This window comes from Aythya ferina, assembly GCF_964211825.1.
Source record: "Aythya ferina genome assembly, chromosome: 12".
Lineage (NCBI taxonomy): Eukaryota > Metazoa > Chordata > Aves > Anseriformes > Anatidae > Aythya > Aythya ferina.
This window is the reverse complement of record NC_140308.1, coordinates 9,208,779-9,216,365: the sequence shown is the minus strand read 5'-3', so window position 1 is coordinate 9,216,365 and position 7,587 is coordinate 9,208,779.

The following is a 7,587-nucleotide window of genomic DNA, read 5'->3' as shown; positions in this document are numbered from 1 at the left end:
AGCAGTTCTCTTCAGGCATTTGTAGGAGAAACAGCAGTTTGCCTCAGAAGGAACAGTCCTAATGAAGATCATTGGACTTAAGTTCCAAGAAGCACCAGGGCAGATTTTAGTCAGTCCTGTATTTCTGAAGATCAGGTCTACATGTAAGTGGTCCAACGATGTGCCTTCAGTAGAGCAAAAATTGCACTGATGCTTGTGGGGTTGTGCATGTGCGGCAGGATGAGGGGAAGTTTGGTGGGATGGGGTAGCAAATGTTGCTGAGCCACTCTGGGAGCCCACTGCTGCTGAATGACATGCTCCTTGACGTAGTGAGCTACTTGGGCTCCACTGGCAGTGGAGCAAGAACAGGAGGTGGGATGGGGTGGTATGAGAGCTGGGATGGCATGTTTCGGGGCTGTCAGGCTGTTAGCTGAGTGCACCTGCCTGAGGAACCAAACCCACTTGATCTGCCCTGGACGGTTAATTGCCACACCATGTTCTGAGATAACTTCGTTATCACTTATGAGGTGCTCCCCACCCCCCAAATTTCATAGTAAAGTACATAGGTTAAGTCACTGGTTTCCTAGCTATGAGTCATTATTGTACTCTTCTGGTTTTCCCTGTTTGCATTTTACAATTTTTACTTTGATTACAATTTGCAGCCTTGAAGAACTGCTTTCAGCAGTGTTAGTTTCACTGAGGTTGTGGTTATTTCAGAGTGCTGTACACACTCAGATATCCTCTGCAGACTTTAGTAAATGCCTTGCATGTTTTTTTGTTGCCTAAAAACTAGATGGAATCAGTACTCTCTCTCTTTTTCTGCTCTCTCAAAGCTCTAGCAGATGATGGTTAAATTATTACAAGCCTTTCAGTGCGATAGCCCTAGGCATAGGACAGAAAATGAAAAGGCCAAGAAAGTTTCTGTGAACCAATTCTCTTGTTTAAATTTTAGACCAAGAGCTACAGTGAATTTTTCAAACTATTTTTAATATTGTAGAGTTTTTGTCATATTTTAGTCATCCCAATATTGTAAGTTGATGTATTTTATTGGCCTGAGACAACAATAAATAATACAATCCACTTGTATTTAATGATTTGTGGTTTCAATGGTAGGGAAGCTTTGCCAATTTTAAATTAGGTCTTGGAGTAAATTTAAAATTAATGAAATTTAAAGCTGTGATTTGTTTAAGGATCCAGAACACTCACTCTTTCATCTATTCATCAAGCTCTTTAATTACCTAGTATGCATGAAACCTGTATTATGTCTTATTATTGAGAGATTAATTTTATGAAAACCTCTGAGTGATACATCATTAGAATGACTCTTGGATAATGTATAGTCTAACCTTTTCTACTAATCCCACCACAGAGAAAGAGGGAAGTTGACAACTTCTCTGCAGTGTTTTATTCCTACTGTTCCCCTGCAGTATTATCAGCTGCTTGCAGGTAGTTTGTCTCTCCTACTCTTTTAATTTCTAATCCTCACTTGTGTATAGCTGTCCGTCATGTTCACCCTGAGCTCCATGTACGTGCGAGTGCCACTTGAAGAGGATCCTTATTGCTATTCCGCTACAGCAGTGCGCAGAGGACCTGCTGTGAGAGGCACTGCAAGGAGGACAGGAGCGTGCCTGCCACTGAGAGGCAGTTCCTGCGATGGCCAGCATCCCTCAGGAAGATGAGATGTGGAGAGCCTGGTTGTCAGACCTAAAATGGACCCAGAAGTCTACAGCAGCTGGAGAGCTTCAGTGTAGACATCCTGAGGTCAGCCCGGTGCCTTGGCCACAGTAATATCTTCTCTTCTCGTGTCTGATGTGCAGGGTGTGCTGTCTGCACTTGCCCAAAATGCAGCCGTTTTGGGGCAGAGTAGCTGCCGGGGGCAGCTGGCAGAGTAGCGAGGCCTGCGGGGAGGGGGCTTGTGTGAGTCCCAGACTGCAGCAGGGCAGTGGGCACAGCATTGCCCGTGCCCAGGGCAGTACTCTGGTCGTTCTCATCCATGTCCTTGTCCTCCAGCCTCTCAGCTCAACTCTGCCTCTCCCCTGTGTTACGCGAGGCAAGGCCTGGACTGGGCTGCTGGTTTTAAAAACTGCCTGACCTAAAAAGCAGAGACAGATCTTTAACCTTGCTCAGTTCCTCAACCTGGGTGGGGATGCAGCTCAGGAGACACGATGGTATGAGCAGAGAGGCAAAGAAGATGACAATCAAATTTTATCAAAAAACATGTATTCCTCAGGTATGTTTTGTCTTATGCTGTGACCTCTCTGTTTTGGTACCAAAAATAAATGATTTTTTTTTTCTTTTTTTTTCCCCACAGTGTTTCCATGCCAAGCTAAATCTGTGTTCTCTTGAAAACGAATACATCCACTTTCTGTATTAATATTTGTGAGAGTAATATTAGAAAGGTTTTATTTAATTACCTCACAGCTGAGGACCGTAGTCACACTGTGCTATAAAGCCGCTAATTACAGTGTTAGTGACTTACAGTGTGCCATGCCTGGAGTGCAGTTTGTTGGAGTTTCTGAGGATTTCTAACAGAAAAGTAGTTTGCAGAATACTTTGTTGATTCTAGTTTGAGAAACATTGTATATCCACTATTTTCGCAGTGCTATGTGTCACCTAATGAAAACTCTTTCATCTCTAAGAGCATTTGCATTTCATGGAAAGTTTTGTAAATTCAGATTACTTGACATATGTACTTCTTCTCTGTCTTTGCTTGTTAAATCAAAAATATTTTGGATACTGCAAAATAACAGAATATTTGTATGCAGTGTTTCCTGCTGCTACTCCTCTCCTGGGCTTGCAATCATTACTACTACTTCATAGTAATCAGTTGTGGAGTTGTGAAGCTATAATTAAAACTTCAGATGAGAAACAACGAACAAAAGGGACACCTCTTCCCCTACTCAGCCTTCATTAATGTAATGTAAATGTCATTAATGATAAAGAATAATGATAAAGAATAACGGGGGGGGGGGGGGGGGGGGAAGGGAATGCCAAATTCATAAGCTTATGTGCAACCTTCTAACTGTAATGTTTTCCAAAACTTAGATTTTACATAGAAGGAACTTGTAGAAATAGATTTCTTTTGGGTTTTATAGAAAGCTCTCTGTGGTCAGTATGACATTGCTTGGATCACACTTTCTATTTCAGATTAAAATGTGTACTTTTAGAAAGAATAAAGCACAGATAGCAGTGGTTTTGGTTACAGTGAGTGGATTAACTAATACTACAAAAGTCTGGAGTCTACTTATGTGGGACAAATTAGAGTATTTTAGCATTTTGACAAAAAACTATATGGCCACTTAAACAGGATACAAGTTGAAAGCGCCTCAGAGGTACGGAACTGCCATTCAGGAAGCCCTGCAGGCAACTTTTTGAGTCCACTAGCTAACTCTCTAATGCATTAGGTCAGAAATGTTTCTCTTGGAGTTGAGAAACTCCACTGTGTGTCCTTCCTCTGGTGTAAGGAACTACATGTACCACCATTTGATGCCTGGTGACATGGATTGAGTCAATTGTTCCAAAGCACACTGTGTATCGACACACTGATTTACTTAATGTGGTCAGACTCTGCCTATGGTTATCACAAAGATTCTTACAATAAAGTATGTTGCATTTCTGTGTTTTCTTGATGGAGATATATTTTGATGATGGAATCGGATTTACATTCACCGTGTTTCTTATCTGATTACTCTCACTGTAGTAGTGTAATCTAAAGGGTCTAACAGCGTTGGAGGCTTTTGTGGCAAGTTCAGCAGTTGCTGCCCTCCTGTGGTGTCCCATCCTAATGGGCTGGGCAAGTGCGTGGTGCAGAAGAGGGAAGCAATTCCCCTTTGCTCATGTGGCAGGTTAGTACAGTTTAGAATTAAATCCACATTTTAGGTCACTGTCTACTACCTCGCTCACTAGAGGCCAGTGCCTTCAGTGATATTTATAAATTGAGTTCTGTATCAGAGTTGTCTGTTCTTCACTATTAATGGAGGTATTCTGTATGGTATCAGAAAACAAACAATTCTAGTAAATAGTTAATGAAGATCAATATATATATATATTTCCTGCACATACACATAAATATATAGTGATATCTCATGTCCTATTAAATAATATGTACTTTAATTTCCACTTGAAAAGATGTGGTTTTTTATTTTTTTTTAAGTTGTAATAGGAAAAGCACGCTGTTTTTTTTTTTTTTTTTTCCCAGTGATTACAGAAGATGGGTGAGTCTGGAGTGAGTCTATTTTATTGAATCTTCTAAGGATCTGTCAGCATTGGAGATGCCCAATGTAATCATTCAGAACTAGCTCCTGCAGAAAACATTTGTATCATGCACGGTTGAAAAATACCAGAGCCAGACTTAACTTTAATAAAGCTATACTTTGTGCTAGTTTACAGCAAGTTAGTTTAGAATAAACGTCCAACCACCTAGGCATCGTCGGAAGAGGCCTGTTTTGTGAATACAGGGTTCTGTATTCTAGCACATTTCATTTTATTAAACAAACTTGCACTTTATGTATCCAGAAATGCATCTCCCTAGGAGATGCTCTAGAGAAATCTGTAATTCAGAGTGACTGTTATTCTCTTCCAGCACTTTTTCTGCTTACAAATTTTCAGCAACTAATATATACTTTTTACTTTTCTCTGAATTGTGCCAACTAACAAATCTTAATCTGTATCTGCAGATTAAATGCAGAAGAAATCAGTTACAGGTGTTTGGTCTACCTAAATTGAATTGCACCCGCACTTTTGATTGAACTTAAAAGTCACGTGCTCGCTGTTCCATAGCTTGGTGACTATAAAACTTATACTTTGATTTCCATCATTAATATCTGGTCTTTCTGAGTTACAAACTCACTTTTGCAAGTATTCCAGTATTAAAATTCGCAGTTTCTGCAGACATTCAGTTGGCAGATTTATTTCTTAGAGCATTCATGAGATGTAAATGCAAGAGAGATGTAAGCACACACTACCTAAATATACTTGTAGCTTTAAAGAAATATTAACAGAGTGTCTTCCCTGCATTCCCTTCCATAATTTGCCATTTAAGGCTAAGAGCCTTGAAAGACAGGAACCTAAGCTAAAGTACATTGCTGTCTTCTCCTCACATATTACATAGCTGGAGTCATCATCTCCTGTGTTACTGTCCTGAGTAAAGATAATTGACTGATGTTACAATATATTGGCTCAGCTGTGTCTATACTCACTTGCAATGTTTTTACAGTTCACAGGTTACAAAACTCAAACTCTGTTTGTTGACTTGCTTGCAGAGAACCATTCCTGTGTTTGGTTTCCTTAATGAACTGAAGATTTGTGACACATGCTGTACACCAGCAGAGTGGTCTGCTTGAGAACTCGCATCCTTCTTCAGACAGACTGCTTATTCTCCATGCATGTATTTCTCCATGCTGAAAGAGTATAACACTATTTATTTAAGTTCATATTCACTGTAGTGTATAAAATTAATTGAACCAGATTTAGAAGTTACATTTATGCATATGAAATAAATTAGAAGGGAAAGAATTGCTTATGTGGTAGAGTTTGCTTTGTTTCTAAGACAGGCTTCTTCTGAAATGCATTTACATCTCAGAGAATGATATAAGTTAGTATGAACAGCTTTGCAGAGATAGTTCAGCAAAAATATTGTAAAGGTACAGGTTATGAAGATAACTGGCACAGTGCTAAATGCTCAGAATGCAGCATAATATTTTTGTTATGATAAACTGATTTGCAACCACTTCTTACTTAAATCAGCCTGTCAGTCATAATTAGTCTGTACTTCAAGAGTCTTGCTAAATGCTACAGAGCAGAAACATTCTTAATGTTAAGTGTTGCATAAGAAAATAGTTCATACACACAACAATAATTTGTCCATCGTAGGAATGAAGCTTTGCTTCAGATAGGAGAAGGTATATTGCACCACCTGGGGCATAGTATGGTTGGGCCCAGCAGCCGAGGAGCTAAGCATTGAAGCCCAGCTCTCTCTGTGGACCCATCGGTGATACTGCTTTTGCCCCTACAGTTGCCCCTGCAACATATGAAGAGCACTTATTTGGACTCAGAATTGTTCTGTGCTGAGTGTCAAAATACACAAGGTTTTTGGTCACCATGTTTTGTAATCCTTATTTAGTACATTTGTTATTTTATTTGCACAGGTACTAACATGATTCTGTTATCGCTATACTTAGAAGTCTGATATTTGTGGAGGATTCAAGGGATATTGTGGGTTTCTACTGCTGCTGGTGGAAAGAAGTTTGATGATGAGCTATATTATCTACGGCTCGCTAGATAGTAGTAAACATTCTCCTTTGTTGCTGTGTTTTGGGATTATCAAAGGGTGTTGTGTGGGTAGTTAGAATTTTTCTGGATTAATGAAACAAATCACAGTTCGCTGCATAACAACATGCCTGAAGTCTGTGAAATGTTTTCTGATTAAGGCCCCTTGGATCAGGCCCATTGAGAATATGAAGCGCTGGAAGAAACGTGGTGTTATTTTACAGACCCTGCGTTTGGTTGTTTTCTTCTAGCAGCCTTGTAGCCTCGCTAATTAGAAACTTGAGGTTTCTATAGTTTAGTCCATTTGTTTCTTTCTAACAATACACAATTAACATCCAAACCTTTGTCTTTGCTCAGGCACTTCTGACTGTTGTTGACTTCAGGGGCAACTTTGTATACAGACTGGTTTGTATGGAATTAGAAAAACTGAACGGCCTTTCAAAGTTTCCTGTAGGGAGTTACGGTCTATATATGACCATGCTGAGATTATCCATCAGTCTTTGGAGAGTTTGACAACAGTGTTTGAGACTGTCTAGTGTTGTGCCTAGAACTGCTACACATGTATGGAATTTAAGTGTCAGAAGCCAAGGGAAGATTTTAGAGAAGCTTCAAATGTCTATCAAAAAAAAAAAAAAAGCAACCCTGGAGATTCTGTACCTTAATATATAATTCTGCTTTTGCTCACAAATTCTGTAAAATGTGAGAAAAAATGTACATCTCAAAGCCAAGTATGAGCAGCTAGAGAACTAGTCTCCATCATGAGTCAGATCCTTCTTAGAGGTTCTGAATTTAGATACAAAAATACCTGCTTTTTCAGGATATCACTGTACTCATTTCAGTCAAAGGAACAGCAACATGTGACTTCAGCTGGGGGCCAGAAGTCTGCTTTACAGAAGTTGGAATATGTAACTTTGCTGCTTATGGTAAGTATTATGAATCTGTCCATAGGCTTATTTTAATGCCTGCCAAATGATCCTTGCATGAATTTCTGCTCAGTCATATTTCTTTGGCTGGAAGCTTGACTTATCCCGTTTTGGAGCCCAACAGTTCTGAAATCAGGTCTCTGAGATGAGCTCACAGAAAAGTTGTTTTAAATGCACTGATTTTTTTTTTAAATTATTTTTTATTTTTTTTTTTTCATAGATCATTAGTATCTGCTGCTTCTGGTTAGCCTCGAAAGGTCTTCAGATACTTCTTCCAGTAACTTAGAAAACCTAAATCCTCTTGCATACAACCCTTTAGATTTTGCATTTCTCAAATATGACAGCCATTGTTTCTGGATATTTCTTGTATTTTGTCCTTCTCATCTCTTACTTTTTTATTATTATTGACTTTAATGCA